At 31.8% G+C, this 22431-nt stretch overlaps 1 long non-coding RNA gene across 1 annotated transcript in view; it reads left to right on the forward strand.

Annotated features, from left to right (window-relative positions):
• Window positions 1-22431, forward strand: part of LOC105739812 — a 46493-nt gene that overhangs the window by 18641 nt on the left and 5421 nt on the right. The window contains exon 2 of the long non-coding RNA XR_001115794.1: window positions 17073-17134. This is a non-coding gene — a long non-coding RNA (uncharacterized LOC105739812). The remainder of the gene's footprint in view (window positions 1-17072; window positions 17135-22431) is intronic.

The following is a 22431-nucleotide window of genomic DNA, read 5'->3' on the forward strand; positions in this document are numbered from 1 at the left end:
TTTTCATTCCTCCAATCAGTTTGGTTAAGTATTTACATCCACTACTGCATTGAAACTACTTTAGGAAGGAGGTCCACCAATAACCTCATTTCCTTAATGTTTTGCTGATTGCGAAGTGTATTACCATAGCTGTTGGTTCTATGGCCCACTTTCTCGCTTTTGCAAATTTCTTCTGTGTTCTCAAAAAAAAAAAATCACTCTGCTGGTACTCTTTCTCTGTTTGCTGATTCTTCTCATGTTTGCCTCTGGATTTCGCCCATGCCATAAGTATTTCCCACTGAATATTCTTCAAAGAAATTTTGTCTCATTTTGTGACTTGAACTAGTCTATGTCAGAGAGGCATAAAGCTATATGTCTGGTTGGGGAGCTTCAAACTCATGTATCAAATCGTTTTGGGCATATAAATAATCTGCATGTCACAGAGATATTACTCGACACAGTAAGTTAAAAGAGAGCTTGCGATTAAATCTCTTCAAATCTTCCTGTCCAAACATGTATCATTTCTAAATGAACAGCACCACCACTCTCTTAGCTCTGAATACATGAACTTTATGGACAGCTTTGTGGCTTCTATTATCCACCCCAATCGATAACTGAATCTTGTTAATTTCCTCACTTAATATTTAGCAAAGCTATAAATTTGTTAGCGTTCCTAATGCTGATAGCTTACTTTGTCCTATGGATTACTTCATTCTGTTTTACATAGTCTCCCTGCATTGTCTTCTCTTCCTTTAATGCCTTTTTGCTATGTTAACTTGAATAATATTTGTGAAACATAAATACAACTGATCATTACCATGATTATCTTACTCCATTAGCTATAGAAACCATTTGATATGAAATTCAAATTAATTAGCCCTAAGAGTATCATGGGAGGGACTTTGACTTTCCCTTTTTCCTTTTCTTCCTTCTTATTTTCTTTTGCATGACTTACACTTTGGAACTCTAGTCACTCAAACGATTCATGCTGTGGCTTCCACACATGATGCCTCCTGATTTTGTCCCTTCTTGCCTTCTCTCTATACCTAAACCCATGTTCCCTACCAGTACCTCAGGTCAGGAATTACCTTCCCTTAGAAAGCATCTTAGCCTTACTTGAACCTCAGGCTGATAGTTGCTCTTCCATAGAATTTTGTTCATAATTCATTATAATATTTAGTAAATTTTATTACTAGTTTCTGGATATTACTTGGTTCTCAGTGTCTTGAAAAGAGATTTCATATTGTTAACATTTGAGTCAATTTCATGACCTAAGAGAAAGATTATATGATGGAAGAACAAGTAAGTAAAATAAAACATATTGAATTGATTTGACATATGAATTGAATGTCTGCAAAGTACCAAGCTTTATGCAGGACTTGGGATCCCAGCAGTGATGAATTCAGACTCAGTGCTAGTTTCTTATCTATCTTCTGCATAAGACTCTGTACTCTTTGAAAGCCGAAAGAGGCTTACCAATATTAAACCTATTGCCATTTAACAGATAAGTTTTGAGAAAGAATGAAAAAGCGAAATAATTTTTGCAGTTGTATATCCAACTTGTAAAAAGTGCTGCTTTTGATATGCTCCACTTTTGGATTACAGACTCTTAAGTTTCTCCCACTGTAAGAGAAAAGATCTGTTACTAATCCTATAATCTACTTTAGAGTTTTTCAGGTATCTAAAATAGTCTTGCATCCATGTATCAGGGGCAGCTTTAATTATCTTTGGTCCTCTAAGACTGATATCCTTTTAATCAACTGAAATGGCTCTACAATTATCTAAAAACAAAAGGGTATAAGTTAAAGGTGATTCTTAAATGTGGAAGCTAAGAGATTAGAAAACATTAGGCACACGTTTTCTGGGTTTAATAATGAGTCATCTATATTTATAAGCCAGTTTGCTATAACATCAGTAGGGGAGTGATGCATACTTTTATTGTAGTGAATGGAATATAATAATCGCTAAATTCTCCCTTCCATATTTTTTAGGTTTTATACAGTTCTAAATATTTCAGATGAATAGAGTTCAGGCAAAGTCAGGATTTATAGAATTTTATTATAGAAATGTTATAAGAAATATAACACATGAGAGGGATACTAAATTACCAAATAGTGTACATAAGATAAATAGCTTTTCTTCACCTCTGAAAATAATTTAAATATGTCAATGCCACTTTCTTGGATATGTAATGCTAGATGATAAAACAGAAATTTCTAATATTGGTGAATTTTTAAGGAATTTTCAGTAAGATTGATTTTCAAACTTTAAAAAATCTTGTTTGATAGTTTGCTTTAATTTCACCTTACTCAACATTTTTCTGATGCTCAAGAGTGATGTCATGATTATTCATGTACTAAATAAAGTGTGTTTAATTGCAAATTTTACTTACTGACCTCAAAACAATTATGGTACTCAGTTGAACGCAATTTTCTTTCTAATTACCTGAATAAATTACTGTGTTCACTCTACATTGCCTTTTTATTTCACTTTGCCTATTGTTTGCTCTCAAACCTGACTGTCAACATTCTGGAGATGCCTTTTATTGGAGGCATTTCATTTTCTTTGATGGAAATGAATAGTTTAAAGTGATTTTATTCTGTTCTCTCATAATTGATAAAATAGAAAATGACCATCACAATCTGGAGACCATTATTTATTTATTTATTTAAAGACACATCCAGAAATGCTAAAAGTAAGAATGAGAACAATTTATTTTTTATCCAGCATGAATTCATCTTCTTTTGGAAATTTTGCGTATAGGCACATATATTTGTTTTATTCAATTGAAATATTTTAGCAGGTATTGAATACTTGTTAAGGAATTTAGTGTAATGTTTTCCTAATAATACTCTATAATATTGTATTTTTATGATGTTATTGTTAGCTGCATCTATCTCCAAGAAACCTGATTCGCTAGATAAGAAGTATTATTTTAGAGTAATATAAGCCATTTCTTAATGTTCGCTAATAATTACCTACTGAAGTGAAGGGGAAATAAAAACAAGTTTCAGTTTCTGAATGGACATTTCTTACACAAACTATTTGTCATGCACATGTAGGATAAAAGTTAAATTTATGGTAAATATGTTCATATACTATGTAAAGTCAAAATAATTTTTACTGGTCTGAATAAGTTGGTCATATAATGTATATGTAGAGTAAACTCTTTTTTAATTTGGCGTATTACTAAACATTTTTACCCCAGCTGAGATGAAGCATATGTAAATATGTCTTCTGCATATGTTTGAAGAGAATTTTAGAAGAAAATGAAGAAAATATTGTCAAATTCTCAATGAAAATAAATGGATGAGTCATAGGCCTGCTTCTGATGGACAAAATGAGGCACCAGAAATGTCTATAACCTGATTAGGGAATAAAACAAATATCATACATAAGTAATAACATCTTGAGACTCAACTTGTTCCTCATATGTGAACATTCAAGTAATACTTCAAGAGAATCCATTGCAATCGTATGTGTCTAGTCACACACAACTATGTGGTGGAAAATTCTTGGGCTGCGAGAAGATGCAACCCTGAGGAGGGTAGGAGAAAATAAGAAGCAGTTGATTTCATCAGCCAGTCAACAAATTTGATCCTTTTCTTGTTTTAACGGTTTTTGTATTAAGAATGCTTAATTTTTATGAATCATGGATAAAGTAAGAAAATTCTAATTTGGGCTATTTTAACTTATGTCACCCATTTTAATCTTCAGTCGCATCAGTCTTAAAAATTGTAATCCAATAACCTAGAAATGTTAATTCAAAAAAATCCATTATAACATATAAACAACCCTATTCAGATAAATTGACTGAAAAGAAAGGAAGAAAAGGAAAGAAATTGAAGTCGAAAACATACAAAAACCAGAAAGGAGAAAAATTTATGTAGAATGATATTCACTATAGAGTTATTTATTTAAAAAAAATAGAAGCAATCAAGGTGCCCCAAAATAGAAAATATTAAATAGATAACATATGATACAGCCATTACGTAAAAAATATATGCAAATTGGAAATATTTTCTGATTTAATGATATCTGAAGCTTTTCACAGTTTAGTGGTAAATTAAACATGGATAAATAACGGGCAGAGTAAAATAAAACTGTAAGAAAGCACACCTTTTTTTTTTTTGCTTTTTAATAAATATTTACATTTTAAAATATATCTATGTTAACAGAAGAGTTGTAAAGAAAGTACAGAAAGATCATATTTGCCCTATACCTAATTCTTAGGGAGAGAAGTCAGATGAAGATAGATAATATAGGAACAAAATAAGTACAGAGAAAATCTACTTCTACATGGGGGGAGTAAAAGTGCACAGTAAAAGTGCACATTTATCTCCGAAACACAGTGACTATTTTTAAATACATTATTAGTATTTAAATTTTGGACTGTGGAAACTCACCTACTTAGAGACATTTTTTTTTTTTTTTTTTGAAACAATCTCCCTCGGTCACCCAGGCTGGAGTGCAGTGGCATGATCTCACCTCACTGCAACCTCTGCCTCCCAGGTTCAAGCAATTCTCCTGCTTCAGCCTCCCAAGAAGCTGGGATTACAGGTGGATGCCACCACGCTGGGCTAATTTTTGTTATTTTTAATAGAGATGGGGTTTCACCATATTGGCCAGGCTGGTCTCAAACTCCTGGCCTCAAGTGATCTGCCCACCTCGGCCTCCCAAAGTGCTGGGATTACAGACATAAACCACCACGCCCAGTAGATAACTTTTTATAAACAATAGAATCCCCTTCATAGTCCAAATTTTGTTGAAAATAATTTTAGCAGTCAAATTTCAGTGTGTTGCCATAATCACAGTACCCCAAAATATATTGTCCTTATCCCTCACCATATCATTAAGTGTATACAAGTTGTTAATTAGACAAATATCATATTTTTTCCCTTCTTACATGTAAAACATAGATTTCAAAATAATTCATATGATCAAAGTAGGATACATGAATTTATTTCATATATTATTTTCAGATTTATCTTTTATCTCCATCTCCATTTTTTTCTCCTATCACGTGAAAACTTTGTCATCATGCAATTATGCAGTCAAAAATTTAGCTTTAGGATATAGCACAGAAGATCAAGAAAAATGAATATATGGTTTAAGTGTTTTGTTTTCTTTTTCCATTTCTTACTTTGATATACTCTGTGTTTATAGCCTCTATTGTAATGTTTGATAGCACATCACCGTGTCCCTATGGTAAAATTAAACAAAACACAGTAACTGAAGGTATAATTCTGTTTAATCACTGCAATAGGTATTTGTTGTGTACTTAATAGGTACTCTCGGGTTATTCTAAATCCTGATATAAAGATAAATAAAACATTGTTTCTAACACAGAGGACGTCACAGCCTAAAGGGGAAATGAAATAGGATTGTACTTCTTCCTGACACTTTCATTCATCTTTTCTTCATTATGGGAGTCCTTGATAACTCCCTGCAGTGTGTTTGTTCTTAGAAGTAATCCAGAGGTGAATTACAAGGCATTTAACTAGCTGAAGGCTCATATTCTGTTGCTCCTTATGATATCACTCTTGCTGTTAGTCAGAATTGAACCTAGCAGTCCGATTTTAGTGACTGAGCTCACACTTTGCTCCCGGATTGTACCCCTGATGTATCTTGGCTATTGACTGGGAGCTCTAACTTGACACTATTTAATGAATTCCATGCTCGATAACCTCCTTTTACCCCAGACTCCTACAACAGATGTTCTAACCTTTCCCTTACCGGTGTGCTAGAGTTTTGCTTCCTTACCTTGTCCTGTTGCTGGGACCCTACTTAAACTCACTGATCTTCCAATTAGGAGTCACTTTCCTGCCAACCTGGGGCCTCAGGGAAGAATGCTAGTCTTTCTTACTATTCTTTGTAGCACTGAAATTTAGCATAGGTCCTAGAAAAGCATAACGATCCAAATTTTTTTATTAAATTGTTAACATAAACTAAACCTTGCAATTATTCATTTTTATCTTTCCCCTCATTGTCTGTGCTGTCTGTCCAGACCTCAGAAGTATATTGTTACATGCTGACAAGCATACTTCCTATACATACTCGTTTTCATTTTCTATACTTTATCTTCTTCCAGTTTTTTCTGGTTTCTCTATCTACATAATGTATGTCATTTTACCTTTTTGCAACTCTCAACTTGTTCTCTTTCTATAAACACTTGAATGTCTCTCACTAATATTATAGCTTCACCAGGGAATTACATGAGCACAATATTATGACGCTAATAATTCCAGGAAGAATGGACATTTTAGAACAGCATAATGTGTGATAATTATTCCTGAAGAGGTCAGAGAAGATATCATAAAAAAGATGTTTTGAAAGCTTGAGAGGGCATTTTCCAGTTGTATAGCACAAGGATAGTTAACTTTGCTCTAAGGAAAAACTCTCAGACACGTGAAAAAAGACTATGATCTGGTTACAATAATTAGTTTGGTATAGTTACAATGTGGAAATAATTCTGGAGAGTGTGAGGAGTTGGAACTGTGTATTAGGCTAAGACTGTGAAGAACCTGTTACAAAATGAAAACAGATTTGAACTTTGTCCTTTGGTAAATGCTTTTATTATGAGAGATTAAAGGGATCAGATCTGTGTTTTAGAAATATGCCACTCATGTTTCTGTGATACTAGATCTGAGAAAAAAGCAGAGTCACTAATACCACTTAGACAGGGACACTGACAAAGAACAAAATACGATGCTGTGGGCCTGAATTAGGTTATGTTGCAAAATGATATGACACAAATAATATTTATTTTTATGTGGAAAGTATGTAAAAGAAAGGGGTCAAATATTCTTTCATCAATTTATTCAACAATGAGTTGAATTTACCAAGCAAAGTGCTATAAATGCTGTATTAGTCTGTCCTCATGCTGCTAATAAAGACATACTTGAGACTGGGTAATTTATAAAGAAAAAGAGGTTTAATGGACTCATAGTTCCACATGGCTGGGGAGGCCTCACAATCATGGTGGAAGATGAAGGAGAGCAAAGACATGTCTTACATGGCGCCAGGAAGAAGTGCAGAGCAAAAGAGGGAAAAGCCCCTTATAAAACCATCAGGTCTCATGAGAATTCACTCACTATCATGAGAACATGATGGAGGAAACCACCCCCATGATTCAATTATCTCCACCTGGTCTCTCCCACCACATGTGGGGATTATGGGAACTACAATTCAAGATGAGATTTGGGTGGGGACACGGGCAAGTCATATCAGATGGCTAGAGCAACAAAGAAAACTGACAACAGCCCTTGATCAGAAGGTGCTTAAGTTTTGGTAGGGGAGACAGGCATTAAACAAATATGCAAAAAATATATAATCTGAAAAATGATGATAAGGTCTGTGAAGAAAATTAGGCAAGAAAGGAGATGGGAACAAAAGAATACTAGGAATTTTAAATGTGAGGACTTGAAGTTGAGAGACAGAGTCATGCATAAACCTGGGGAAGGGCATTCCAGCTAGTGGGAAAGGTAAATAAAAAGTTATTATTTAGATGGAGCAGAGTGGATGAGGAGGAGTGTAGCGAGAAGTAAAGTCAGAGAGTAGAGATACCTACAGGCCAGTATTGTCTTTAATTTACTTGCAGAATCAGAAGTAAATCCTTACTCTGTGAGTAGATTGTGAGTTGGATTTTGGAAAGATTTTAGTTTCCTGAGTAAAACATCAGAGAAACATCCACTAAGTCAATGAAGGTATGACTTCAGCTCAGTAGGCAGATTGGAGATACAGAATAAGAGGACCCATCTAACAAGTTTGAAAAATATTCTTCCAAAAATTAAAAGGGAAAAGCTGAGTCAACATCAAAAATAGAATTTTCAGTAGAAGATTGTGAATGACATGAATGACATTGAAAATGATTCAGAGAAGTCACGTAGGTAAAAACTGAGAGGAGGTCGTTATGTTTGGCAATTAACAAGTTTGTAGTGACTTAAATAGGAGCTCTTTCAGTAGATTAATAGAAGCAGAGACAGATCACAATGGTCTGTGGAATATGTGAAAGTGAGGACGACGAAGGAAGGTTAGTATTGAGGATTTTTTTGTGGTAAATGGATAAAGAAAGCTAAAGTTTGATCATTTTAAAAATACACTTTATTACAAGAGTTTCTTCTAACTTTGGAATTCTTTACTTCTGTGTATTTTTCTATCAAATTAAATACAGGAAACTTCAAAGAACCTACAAATTTCCTATACTGTGCTGAAATTAATGGAGTGATTTGACTATGAAGTACAGTCTAGCAATCCAGCATAGTACAAAAAACATATGATCTCAAATAAAGACCTGGATTTCAGGGCTGATTTTGGCAAATAGTATTGCATGGAAGTGTTAAACTTCTTTGACTTTTAGTATTCTTAACATAGAGTTAGGATACTAGTAATATCTACCTGAAAAACATCTATTACAAATATTAAATTCATGAATATGTGTTTTTTAAAAAGGCATTTGAACATACACAGGGTGGTTCCTGTTATGATTAGCAACAGTAGGTTTTACAGAGGGAAATTGGTGACTCCGATCCGATTTTAAAGAGTGACACTTTTGCTCCCTATGATTTCAGGCAAGTCATACTTTTTAAATCTAAAAAAATACTATCTGTGAGGAGGTTTTAAAAACATAAGCATCAATCAACCTAAAAGTTTAAACCTTTTCCCCATCTTTGAGCATTATTATTATTGTTTCTAAGTTTTGTAAGTGATTTTTATTTTGAACTAGGTCTTGTACAGAAAAGTGTTTACAAACTGTGAAACACTATGTACCTGTGAAGTTTTATATATTTTACATGTTTTCATTGCAATTATATTTTATTTAATTAGATTTCACCTGTAACTACTATTCATTATAGCAGATTACATATATATATCTTCTGATTCCAAAGAAATACTTTCAATAGTTTTGAAACAGCCTTGGTTGCAAATAGAGCACCTTTGATTTTCTTCATAAAATCATCTTTCATAACCTTTGGATTGAACACCTTATATCACTTTCATATTGCTCTTTGAAACTCTATTTCTGATCCCTTTAACATCAAATAGAGAAAGAAACATACTAGAGCACCATCACAGTACAGCCCTTTGGAGATTCCAGAATAAGGCCCACGGCACAGTATGTTAACCCATCACCCATTCGGATACTTGAGCTTATTTGACCCCTGCTTGACAAGAAGAGGTCAGATTCATATTGTTAATATTCTTAAGCATGTGTATCTCTGACACCCTCCATTTCCCTTCAAGACCAGAATAGAGTTCAAATGCGCTCACCTTTTCAATAAAGCATCACTAGTATTGTCTGCATATACACTTGGTATTCAGAAGATACAGATCTTTTTGAAGTAAAATCAAGAAAATACTTCTTGTATATATTTTGCCAAAGATTTAAAATGCTTTGTGCAATAAGTTGCTCTTATCAAAAGTTTAGTTGAAAAAAAATGAATGTTCCAGAAGATATATCTTAACCTAAAGAATATAAAAAGTAACAGCTATGCAAACAATTTTGGTAGATAATAGTTTTAGGTCATCAGATGTTCAGAGCTAAATTTTGGATTTTATCATTAATAAAATGAGTCCTCTATAGGATTTCTTCCTCCTCTTATGTCTTTAGTAATTAATTTTTGGCAATAAATTATAGATGGACTAATATGCATTTATAAAAGCATGGAATTTTACATTGCAGAACTCTGAATTTGAATGCGAGTGGTCTTTGACACTTTACAATTGATCAAGTTACTTATCCAAGTGTGATCCATTTCTTTTTTCTGTGAAATGGAAGAATGTATATATCACAGAGTTTTCTCTTCCTTGTTTTATTCCATTTTGCTAATTAAATAAAAAACTGTGTATACATTGCCTGATACAAAATAGAGCTTCAGTCAACAATTGGCTTCTTGTTAGTATGTTTGGTGGTTTTATATAACTGTCAATATAAATTGCCTAAAATTATTTTATATGAGCATGTGTGATATTAACAAATGTGTATTTGATACCAAAATATGCTCAATAACAAGATGAAGAAGAATAAGGGGAAAATTGACCATGATAACAAACATACTCTCTCATAAGTAAACTACTACACAAGCATTGCTATTCTATTATTTTGCTTTTTATTGTTGTTAACTTGATCTTTATCAGTTTTAATTCTATTTTGGGTGACTTTCTATAGGTAAGGATGTAGTGATAACAAATCAAAATACATTTGAAATACAATCAGGAACTGCAATAATAATGTTTTGGTTAATGACAGACCTCATATACAATGGTGATCCCATAATATTTTAGTGAAGCTGAAAAATTCCTGTTGCCTAGTGATATCTTGATGATTCTGACCCTGCGTAGGCCTAGGCTAATGTGTGTCTTTGTGTCTTCATTTTTAACAAAAATTTTAAAATGTAAAACAAACAAAAAAAAAACAAGAAAAGAAGCTTATAGGATAAGAATATAGAGAAAATATTTTGGTACATCTGTAAATGTGTTTTTGTTTTAAGCTAAATGTGATTACAGAAGAGTAAAAAATTTTAAATAGGAAAAAGCTTATAAAGTGGAAAACTTACAGTAAGCTAAGATTAATTATTAGAAAATAAATAACTTGAAAAATGTCTTATGAATTTAGCATAGTCTAAGTGTACAGTCTTTATAAAGAATACGGTAACGTACAGTTATGCCCTAGGCCTTCACATTCACCCACTCACTGACTTACCCAGAACAACTGCCAGTGTTGCAACCTTCATTCAGTAAGTGTACTATTTAGTTGCGCCAATTTTTATCTTCTATGCCATAATTTACTGTCACTTTTCTATCTTTAGATATATTTATGTACACAAATACTTAAAATTGTGTTACAATTGCCTACAGTATTCAGTACAGTAACATGCTATATGGGTATGTATCCTAGGAGCAATAGGTTATACCATGTAGCCAGGGTGTGTAGTAGGTTACACTACTTAAGTTTGAGTAAGTACACTCTATGCTGTTCACACAAGAACAAATTTGCCTATTGATGTATTTCTCAGAACATATCCCATTAAGCGGTGCATGACTGTAATAAATATCAATACTGAGAAATACTTTGAGAATATATAGTTATTTCATTGTTATTTATGAAAGTATTTCATTGTTTTTTATGAACATATTTTTCATTGAGAATGATTGCCAACTAAACAAGGTTTCATTGGAGTTTGTCTATTGACAAGGTGTTATTGGAGTTTGTCTATTCACAAGGTTTTATTGCAGTTTTTATATTGTCAACATTATCTAGCTTTGCAAACCATAGTGTTCAAAAACCTTAATTCAATGTGTTTGTCATCACATACATTTGATACCAAGAAGTCATTTCTTTAAATGAAAGAGTTTAGAAGCTCAGGTTATCTCAGAAGTTGAAAGATATACACAGAGGCAAGGATACTAGATTCTAAAACTCAGCTTCTAAATGTTCATCACTACCTCAAATAACATGTGTTATAGGGAATACCAAATTTTTATTAAATAAAGTAATTGTTCCCAAAATAAAATATGAAAAAAGTTCACTATCAAACAACTTGTGAATAAAATATGTACTATGATGATCATTAAAATCAATACATTATATCACAATTTGTATTATACAAAGGTAAGAAAAATCTAGTAAAATCTTCAAAAGTATCTAAAGATTAATTATGGTTAACTATTACATACTCCATTCAATAAGTATGCATTGATGTTGTTCAGTTTGTACCAGATATTGTTGAGGTTCTGAAGATCTAGCAAATCTGGTAGACCTATAGAATTAAACGGTTAACCAATGTCCTGAGTAACACTGAAATAAATGAGAAATTGAAAAGCATGCAGGTTTTGAAGAAATTTTCCCAGTGTAAACTCAACTTATTTTTCCAAGTACGATTCTTTATATTTTGTGATTTTGTAGTTTTGCTAAGATTATTAAGAATTCAGTAATCAAAATATTTACACATTCTGCACTGACCAAATGTCTTCTTGTGTTGATTTTAGTTTCAGCAGTATGTATGCACATTTAGTATAAACTGCTATGAGAACGATTTTTGAATGGTCACCATTTTCTTTTAATTTTGGCAGTTCTATGATATCTATAACTCAGAAATGTAAGTTCAACCTCACATATAACCAGAAACCTAACTAAAATATACATTATCAGGTAAAATTCCTATTTTACTAACAAAAATTAAAATGATCTTTTGTTACACACACGCACACACAACACGTAAACTAAACTATTTATAGAGGACTATAAGTAACACATTGCATGGCCTCATTTCTCTAATGTGACATGCACTGGAGTTCTATTTGAGAAGCTTTATTACTACTGGCTGTCTTCCAGATATATGTCTATTCTTGGTTTTATTTGGAGATTTATTTATATGCTTCTTTGGAGCTTTTTCTAAAGTGCATAGCTAAGAAACATGTGAATTTTTCCATTTTTTTGTTTTGTTTATATATTAGGATATCATCTAGTTATAAACTTGTCATTGGCTACTAAGTTTATAACATGGTTTTTCTTACAGAAAAAAATATAGACTTCCATTCTTTCTGTCACAATTAATTTATGTTGCAGTAAATAGGTTAGTAAGGTCTAGAAAAGATTTTAGAAAGGCAAGGGAGAACAAGTACTGAACAGATACAAAGTTCTCCCTGTAGAGAAGAATTTGTAGAAATAGCCCTGTGTGGTCCCTGGATGGCTGTATAAATTGTCATGTTGTACAGCCATCTCTCTCTCTCACTCTATCTCCTTCTCTCTCATAAAATGGAATTTTGTGTCTTTTAAATACACACACACACACACACACACACACACACACACACACACAGACACATAGATGCTCAAAAGGAAATTTGAAGTGTTATAATATTTAATCTTGAAAGTAGAAATTTTCAGCTACGTATTTCTCAAATAATTTTCCCAACATTTCTCTTATTTGGATGATTTTTGTCACTAGTATATTTAAAAGAAAAATTATATTTTAAAAGACCTTCATATACAGTACATTTTTCAGTTTTATAGTGATGTTACTTTTTAAAGTATATCTTTAATATGTAACTATTTTTAAAATTATTTTGCTTTACCTAACAAATTTTCTTCAAACAAATTTACTGGCATCTTGTCATTTGGTGTTGACATTGTAGCTATACTCTTGATGTCCCCAGTGACTTTCATTGATTTAGTTCACTTTTCTGTTTAGAATGTAATATCTTACAGCCTTGCATTGACATCTTCTGGGGAATTTTGTGATGGCAGAAAGTCCTACTAATGTGAATAGTATAGATGCATACTTATTTTCTATTGTTTATATACTATCTCTTAGCTTACTCAATGACATTATTTAACATATGTCTCTGAGATATGTATAATATATAATTAAAAAAATAATATTAAGCTTTCATTGATCTATGCAGCTGAGTGAGAGGCAATCTTTCTAGATAAATTGTATTTGGGATCCCAACATTATTATAATTTTGAACAGAAAATGAAAATTTTTATTTCATGAGTTAACTCTAAAAGTCTAAATACACTATCTTCTTGAAATAATAATTTCAAGAAATATCTATTTCTGTAAATTTTCTTTAAAAATTTCTTTTAAAATATTGAGTATGCTGAAATTAAAATAAATTGTTTAAATGATTAAATATAAACAATAGTAATAAACATTCCATACAGATTTTCAGAAAATTTTATTTCAATGACGACATGCTCATCTTATACATTTACTTAAGCTCACTTAATCTATCATAAACATACGATTATGAGATACTGTCACAAAGTATCTCATCAAATCTTCAATAAAACATAAGGTTATTTTGTGTGGCAAAGCCTTCTTTTTAAAAAAATGTACACTATTACACTTCTTAAGGCGAAAGTATGAATTCGTTCTTTTTTGAATGTCTTCTGCCAATAGGCATTTCTCTGACAGTTTATTGGTCATCATCTCTAGTACATTTCACCTATTCAAGGTGTTAATTAGGGGATGCTTATTCTATGAGCTAGCCATATTTTTGCTTTCAATTTAAATTAAAACATGTTTCTAGAATAGTTTTATAGGCATTATTGTATATCTGACTAATATGAGTTATTGTTAACTACATTATAAATCTTATTTATAGCCATATCCTTGGTAAAATAATACTTGATTCCATGTAATAATGTAATTTACAAATATAAACAGAAGTAAATAATTACACTATTATACAGTAAGTAAATTACATCTAGGTCATAAAATTGTCATTAACTACATATACCTTTTCCATGAATGACAATATAGTTTTTCTTGGTATTTAGTGTATATAATAGGAAAATCTTCATGTCTTAGTTACCAAATGCATAAGGTATATTTTCTATCTATAAGTAAGTGGGATTTAATAAAGTGCATTAAAACAAACTGACAATAAAAAGCAGAATATGGTGGGACAATACAGTGGTCCTGGGAAGCTGTTACATTGTGATTGGAAAAAATAAATTGATATTATTAGAGAAAAAAATGCAAAGGGAAAGATGGGCTTCCATAAGACCTTAAATGCATTAGAGGAAAAGAACAATAAGAAAAAAATGATCATGTGGCAAGAATTGTATGTTTCTTATCCCATGAGAGTTAAGAAGAGAGTGAATATTTTATTTTTGCTGGAGCAGAGGGAGATGGTACTAAAAAGATAGTATAATATATTATAAACTGTTGATTAATCTGTCAATACCAAGATATGGTACTTGGCTATTTTTTTGCCTGCAGGAAAAGTACTCCCTTTGGAATTAGCTTTCCTTTGTTTCATTTTTTTCTGCTTTATCATTTTATTGATTATTATTTTTACTAATTATACTCCTTATCTGGTCTCTTCAAAATCAAGTTGGAGCTTTAGATATGAGTCTATCATTCAGGAAAAGAAGCTGGCAAAAAAATATAACAATAAAGGAAGAAACACATGATGGGAGTCTGAACATTGAAACTCTCTTGATAGATTATAAATAGAGATATAGATAGATGATAGATAGTAGCTGGACATACTGACATACATATGAGCATAATAAAGTGTGATTATAATAGGTACTTTGGAAAGAAGAAATTTACATTTAATACATTTCTGCTTTTAATGTCTTATCCTGGTAATGAAGCTTTATATTCATTAACTGATTTCATTATTATATTAATTTAGCAAATGTTTGCATTTCATAGATAAGTATATTAAATCTCAAAAAGTTTGAATAACTTGTCCAAGATAGCATAAGGTAGTAAAAGCATACCAAAGGCTTTTCAAAGGATTCAACACTGGAAACATTGAGCCCAACAAATTCTGATTCTATGTTTGTGTAAAGAATGATTGGATTCACATATTAAGTATTTAGAGAATCAAGTTGTTAAAATGTCATAAGGCTACTGATAAATTATTATTAAGCCTGAACAACTGTTTATGTGATAAATACTGTCTTAATTAGGATTTTTTTTAAAATCTCGAATAGATACAAAGGTAGGTATTCCTTTAGGATTAGTAGATTTTTATTTCAAATTGAAATGAAATAAATTCTGATTCAAATTTTGCTTGAGGTTATTTATATTGTATATAGTCTTATTTCCCCAAGGTATTAAAATATAATTAGAACACATTAAATATTAGTAAATTTTATGGTCATAATTTTAATTACCAATAACTTCACAATGGTAAATCATTTAAAGCCTTGAGAAATTTATGTCAGCATACCGTTATTCCTAATTTCCAAAATAAAATGAGTTATATCACTTATTTATCACATAAATGTTAATAAAATTAGTCTCTTTTTCTACCAAATTTTTATATCTTGAGATTTGCTGATTATAAAATTAAGCAGGGAGCTTCAGTAGAGGCCCAAATGAACTCTAAAACATTTAATGTATCAATGTCAAAAATTGTTTAGGAAAACTGAAAAGAAATACAGTTATTGTTTATATTTTCTCAATTTCCTATAGTGAGCATTTGCTATTTTTAATAACAAAAATAATCAGCTAAACTTTAAAAGATTTAATTCTGTTATCATGTGAGAAATAGCAAATAATATTTTATAATTAAATGAGAAGGTGTAGGTAAGTCTAAGATGAACTGTTAACTGGAAGATGAAAGATTTTTAACATAAGGGTTTAGGAAATATTTTAATAAATCATATTTTAATTCCTGTTTCTGTATACATTCTGTACTCTGTTCCTCCTGTCTGAAATATATTTCTTCTTTATTTCTGCTCAGACTTCGACTTTTTCCATGCCATGCCAATCTTCTTCCTCCCCTGAGACATGGCCTCAACTGATTTTACTCCTTTCTAACAAAAACTCATCTCTCCTTTAAAAATGAGAAATTTTATCATTAATGACAACATGGATGGAATGTGAGGACATCTTGCTAAGTAAAATAAGCCAGGCACAGAAAGACAAATATTGCATGATCTTACCTTATATGTGGAATCTAAAACGGTTTATTTCTTGGAAAGGGAGTAGAAAGACAGTCTGGGTTGGGATGGAGGGCCTGGAAAGTGGTGGGGATAGGGATGATGTTAATCACAAGGTACATAGTTTCATTTAGACTGAAAAAATAAGTTTTAGTGATCTGCACTGCATGGTGACCACAGTTAATAATAATGTATTACATCTTTCAAACTTGTTAAAATAATATTTTTAATGATGTCACTATAAAAATAGTTAAGTTAATGAGGTGATGGATATAGTAATTAGCCTGACTGAATCTTTATATTTTATTTATATATATATATATCAAAACATGACATTTTACTCCACAAGTATACACAAATTAAAATGATTCATCACAAGTTTCACGTGCAAAGTCTATGCTCAAATTTTACTTTCAAAACTATGTTTCTCTTTGCTTAGAAATCTGGTGGTTTCTATAGTGGTTTCTAAAGCAAAAAACACAGAAACAAAATACAAAATGTTAGAGATGAGTGTGCATGGACATTGCTTGAAAGAGAATAAATTGATATATCAGCTAGTATAGTCAAGTGGTAGAAAAGAAAATACATTCGAAAACAAATCGTCTATATATTTAAGCTTTTCTATTACTAACTTAAAAATACAGGATCATTTTAATGCTGATATATTTGTTAATTCATACAGATTCACAGTTTCTGAAAGGACCATGGACTAGTTGGATCACAAGCAAACTGAAACATTACAGGGTAAATATTATTGTAATTAGGATTATACAAAAACACCATGATGCCTCTCCCAACTTAGGGACATCAGTGAAGGTCTTCCTGAAGAAAAGTGTTATGAACCATTAGAATATTTGGGTAAAAGGACCAGACTGCCAGTACAGCCAGCTGCTGTAATATGAAGGTGTTTCTTATGTGGCTTACTGATTTTCTCTTTTAAAAGTGGATAATGATCTGGAGATATTTTTAAACAAATAAATTGAATGCTAGGTTTTGAAGAGCTCTCTGGTAGCACTATAGAGATTGGATTGAGTTTGGAGGTACATTAGATTCACGGAGGCTAATTAAATGGCTCTGGCCATAATCCAGGGTTGATATGAAAAAGCTCTTAACAAAAGAATTGGGGGTGGAGGTAATAGGAAATGTGAAGCAGTTTTGAGAGTTATTTAATATATTGATGTGACCAAGTCGAATGACTTGTTAAGATATCATAAATGAGAATATAAGAAGAATCTAAGCATTTTTTACACCATAAAATACAAACAAAATAATAATATTTCAAAATATTTTGGAATATACAGATAAACTTACATTTAATGAGAGATAATCATCTTACAAAAGGGCAGAGATGAGCAATATCAATCTATACCTGCAACCAATTTGGGACACACTATAATGGAAACCTCTCTAGATTACTTCTGGGCTTCTGCTTATGTAAGTAAGTGGATTAAAGATAGCACCTTCAAGTGCATGTTTTGAGGACAGTAACAACTAATGAGTAAAGTTTTGGAGAAGCTAAATAAATCAAAGTACAGATATCCTGCATGTTATTACAAGTTTTGTTCTACATTTCAGAAGACAGCAGTAGAAGAGAGAGATTTGAGGTTATCAACATTTAGGCACTGGCAAAAAGCCATGAGCCTTCTTAAGATAACAAAGGAAATAAGTGAATTGAGTAGGTCAGTGAAAGAACCTAGAAAGCACTAAAGTTTCAGTGGTCAAATTGAGATGAGGATCTAAGAAAGACCACAATCAATAAACATACAAAGAAGTTAGAGGAGACCAGACATTTTATTAGAGAAATTAGATAAAACATGGATGGTCACCAATAGTAAATGCTTCAGAAAAATGAGGTAATACAGAGCAACAACAATAACTACCACCACCACAACAACTATTGAAATCGGAAACTGAAAAGTCCTTGGTAACACCGGGAAGAACAATGCTAGCTGGGTAATAGGCAAGGTACTAAAAAATTAAATAAATATAAGATTGGAGATTATAGACCATAGGCTACTCTTTTAAGAACTTGTACGATTTGGAGGAAAAGACAAATAACTTCAGTAGCTACACAAGATGCATTATGATAAGATGACAGTACTTATATTTATATCTAAGTTCTACTGTATTTAAAAAAGGGAGGTGGGGGCCAGAATAATTAGACAGGGAAAAAAATGACAAGCTGAAGACAACTGATGGAATAAGACTCCCATTGGGAAGAAGGTATGTGTTTCAGATTTTTTTAAATGGAGAAATTACACTTCAGAATAACAAAAACACCTTCATTTCAGATAGAAGGTTAAGGAGAAAGTGGTATTACAATGCAAGTAATTTTCTAGTTTGAAAGGGTAAAATATTGATGGAGTCTGTATCTCATTAAAGCTATTTAATTGTAAATAAGGATATCTGCTGTTTAAGATGTAGTCTGTGAAGTGCAGGCTTTGAGAATCAAGGAGGGTTTTGATTAAAGGATATTGAAGAATTGCTGTATAAAATTGAAATTTTTTGTGAATTTAGAGCTCATTGTCACGTGGTTTTGTCTCATTAAATTCAGAAGTAAGATTGGGAAAAGCAATAGGTTGATTAAAACAATATGCAGGCTTAGGGAGCTGAAGAGGCAGACAACCACGGAAGAAAGTGTTAATGTTTGGGCGACAGAATACTGTAAATAATAAGTAAAAAAAATTACTATTAGGAAAGGATTGTTTAGAATAAATATAATGAAAAATATGTTCTGAAAATTACAAATCCCTAGGTACATATTCAGAAATATTATCAAAAGATAATGCTTAGCTATAATATGTTAATATAATTAGCAGTTTAACACTAGTGCCACTATAATGAAAAGGACCACTTATATAAGGATCCTTATTCACACAAAATTCCAAATTCATTTAAAATACAATTTAAAATAATTATCCATGAATCATATTTAGTATTTAATTTCATTATCTTAAGGAATACATACTATATTATTTCCAGAAAAGACATAGAAAATAAGTAAAAACATAATTTCTTTGGCAATCCTCTGAGCAACTGAAATAGAAAGAAGAATTGCATTGTCTAATCAGACTCACTCAGAGCTTGAGGTTTATGAAAAATCTGAGCCATAGAGAAGATCACAATGTACAAGCAAAGCAGAGAAGTCCAGGGGCTGCCACTGCAGTTGTCCGTTTGTTGTTGTTTGTTTTGAGGCTTCTTTTTTTTTTTTTTTTTTGCTACATAAGAGCAGAACAGAATAGCGTATCAAGTCTCTAAACAATGTTCGCAGCTACATTGATTAAAATAAAAATTGAGTTGTTTTAGTTGTAATACATTTTATACTCTGATATTTACATAACATACAGGACCTTTACCAAGGAGCCATGCTCTTAAATCCCTGTGCTCCACATGTGCTTATACTAAGCAATAAAAACAAGTACAACATGTGAAGAACATTTTATAGATAAGTGCTTTTTCACCAGCAAATACCAGTAACACGTTTGCAACAGGTTTGTCATTACACTATTTATGAGTGTATTTGACCAGGCTATCTTCTTTGTTTCGTGGGGCCACCCCTCCATTGAACTGAGGGAATCATCTATAGGCCTACTGCTAACCATTTTCTTCCAGAAACACATTTATATTTGACAACTGGTGATCCTTTAATATTCATTTAAATTTTAAGTTTCTCATCAATGAAATTATGAAAGAAGAAAGACATTAGTATTTTCCCTGTGCCTCTGAGCCAAACAATATCAAGTAGCTTCTAGCTGCTTTCTGCATAATTGCAAATATAATGTCAGTACGGTTAAGCATCCAAGGTAAATAAAGTATTACATGATGTCAAGAGCTACCTTATTGATAGTTTGGTCACTGTGACCTCTAAGACCCCCTCTGAAAATATCTGGACTTAGAGAAGAATACTGTGTTTCCTATTTATTGCATGTCTATGCTATATAATCTCACTCTCCCTCTAAAAAAACAAATTAGGAGCTAGAGATATGTAACTAGACATATCTAATAAAGCAATACAATTGGCCAACATAAGGTATTTCATCAGCAAACACGGTTCACTAATTTTTCAACCAGAGATGTTAAATACTATCCAAAGCATTCTATGATGTTATAAAAGTCCAAAATACTCATCTATAAGAAAGTGCATTTGTACAAAATATAAATAGGAAAGCAAGGTGGTCTTTTCTTACAGAATCCTACAGTAGAGATCAAAGAACCTTACTGAACAGACATTTAAATAGATCACTGAGAGATAACATTTGAATTGGTTTTAATTTTATTTGAGAAAATTCTACCAAAATCTATAAACCAGCCAATAAAATGTCATGATTAACTGCATCAAATGCTGCCAAAAGGTCCAACAAAATCATGAAAGACAACATCCCTTGTTGCAATCAAAAGGTCATTATTTTCTTTCAATACAGCAGTCTCAGCACTATGATGAGGATGAAATCCTGATTAAAATTGCTCGAATGAGTCAAATTGCATCATGTGTTAATGTAATTGATTACAACCTCCAACACTTTAAGCAGAGCCTAAATTAAAAAATGAATGATGGTGTTGCACTTTATCCACCAGTAATGAAGCTTTCTTCAGCACTTCTGGCTCAGTATAAATTCACGGTCATTTGAAGAGCTGACTCAGAGCCAAGAAGGAGAAAAAAGAATACTATTTTAATGTCCATCAATGACATTATGAGAATCAATATCCAGGTACAAAACAGAGGACTGAGTCTTGCTGAGAATCCATCTCTCACTCTGAGAACCAGAGTTTACTAATCCTGAACTGTTGAAAAAAATATCTACTTTGGTCTCTGAATAATTACTACCATAAACTGAATGATCACATTCCCATATTGTGCTCCTTACAAATTTTTGCTACTGAACAATACAAAAAGGATATATTCTTAGATGTTGATAGTTCTCCCTCATTTTGGTGCCTCTCACAGATTAAGAGAGATAGGAACTGTGTCATTGACCTCCAGGTCATTAGTGCTACAGCTGTACCCTAAGACCATCCCAAGGTAGACTAGAGATTGGAGGCAGAGACAAATCAGAAAAAAATGCTTTACAGATTGCAGATATTTTAGCAAGCAACCTTGGCTTATAACTTATGCATGTAATCTATGAGGAAAAATTGACATTAAAATTTAAAATGTTGCTATGTGATAGTAATAACAGTAATAGATAACATTCAGGGACTGATTATTTTTTCCAGGAAATATTATAAGCAATGTATCTACATAGGAAAAAAATTCATGTTTGTATTAGCTTCGTCAAAATTCATGTTTGTATTAGCTTCGTAAAAATATCTCCTAGTCTATAAAATAATCCCTATTTTGCAGATTAGGAAACTAAGACAAAGAGAAGAAATTCTGCCAATTCATTTTTATATAAGTACAAAAGTTTGAAATTGAATTCAAATATTTTGCTTCAGGAGCACGCACCACTGTCTCATAGCATCGCTATGCCATCTTATCCCATGTTGTCTAATGCTTATGTGGCTAGTGACACTAGACAAAGCAATTCAATTCTCATGCTACATTCCACTACTTTTTACACTGGTATTTCTTTTAGTATGCTGCAAACAGCCATACATATATCTATATTTATATACACACATAAAATGTCATAAGAATCCTAAAGGGTATATCCCTAAGCACTGTTTTATATGTACATAAGTATTATGCACATACGTATCAAATGATCTAACTCATAACTTGATAAACACTCAAAAACTTTTATAAGAAAAAATTATAGGACAAAGTATATATTGTCTTTGGCTTAAGTTGCCTATCACTAATTATTTGGGTTAAAAGGTTTCTCAATAGTATTGAGTGGCAATGACAAAAAAGATTTTCTCTGTGGTAATACTCTCTCCATAATAAACTATCTTAGCAGAATGGCATTATCACAGTCAAAATATTGTTGTAGACTATACATTCTTTCTTGCAGACACACATATTAATTTTTTAATCCTGAATATGACAAGAAAGAAACTATAACATATTTTGAACTGAAATAACAATGAGAGAATCATTTCAC

The sequence above is a fragment of the Nomascus leucogenys genome, chromosome 5, assembly GCF_006542625.1.
Source record: "Nomascus leucogenys isolate Asia chromosome 5, Asia_NLE_v1, whole genome shotgun sequence".
Classification (NCBI taxonomy): Eukaryota; Metazoa; Chordata; class Mammalia; order Primates; family Hylobatidae; genus Nomascus; species Nomascus leucogenys.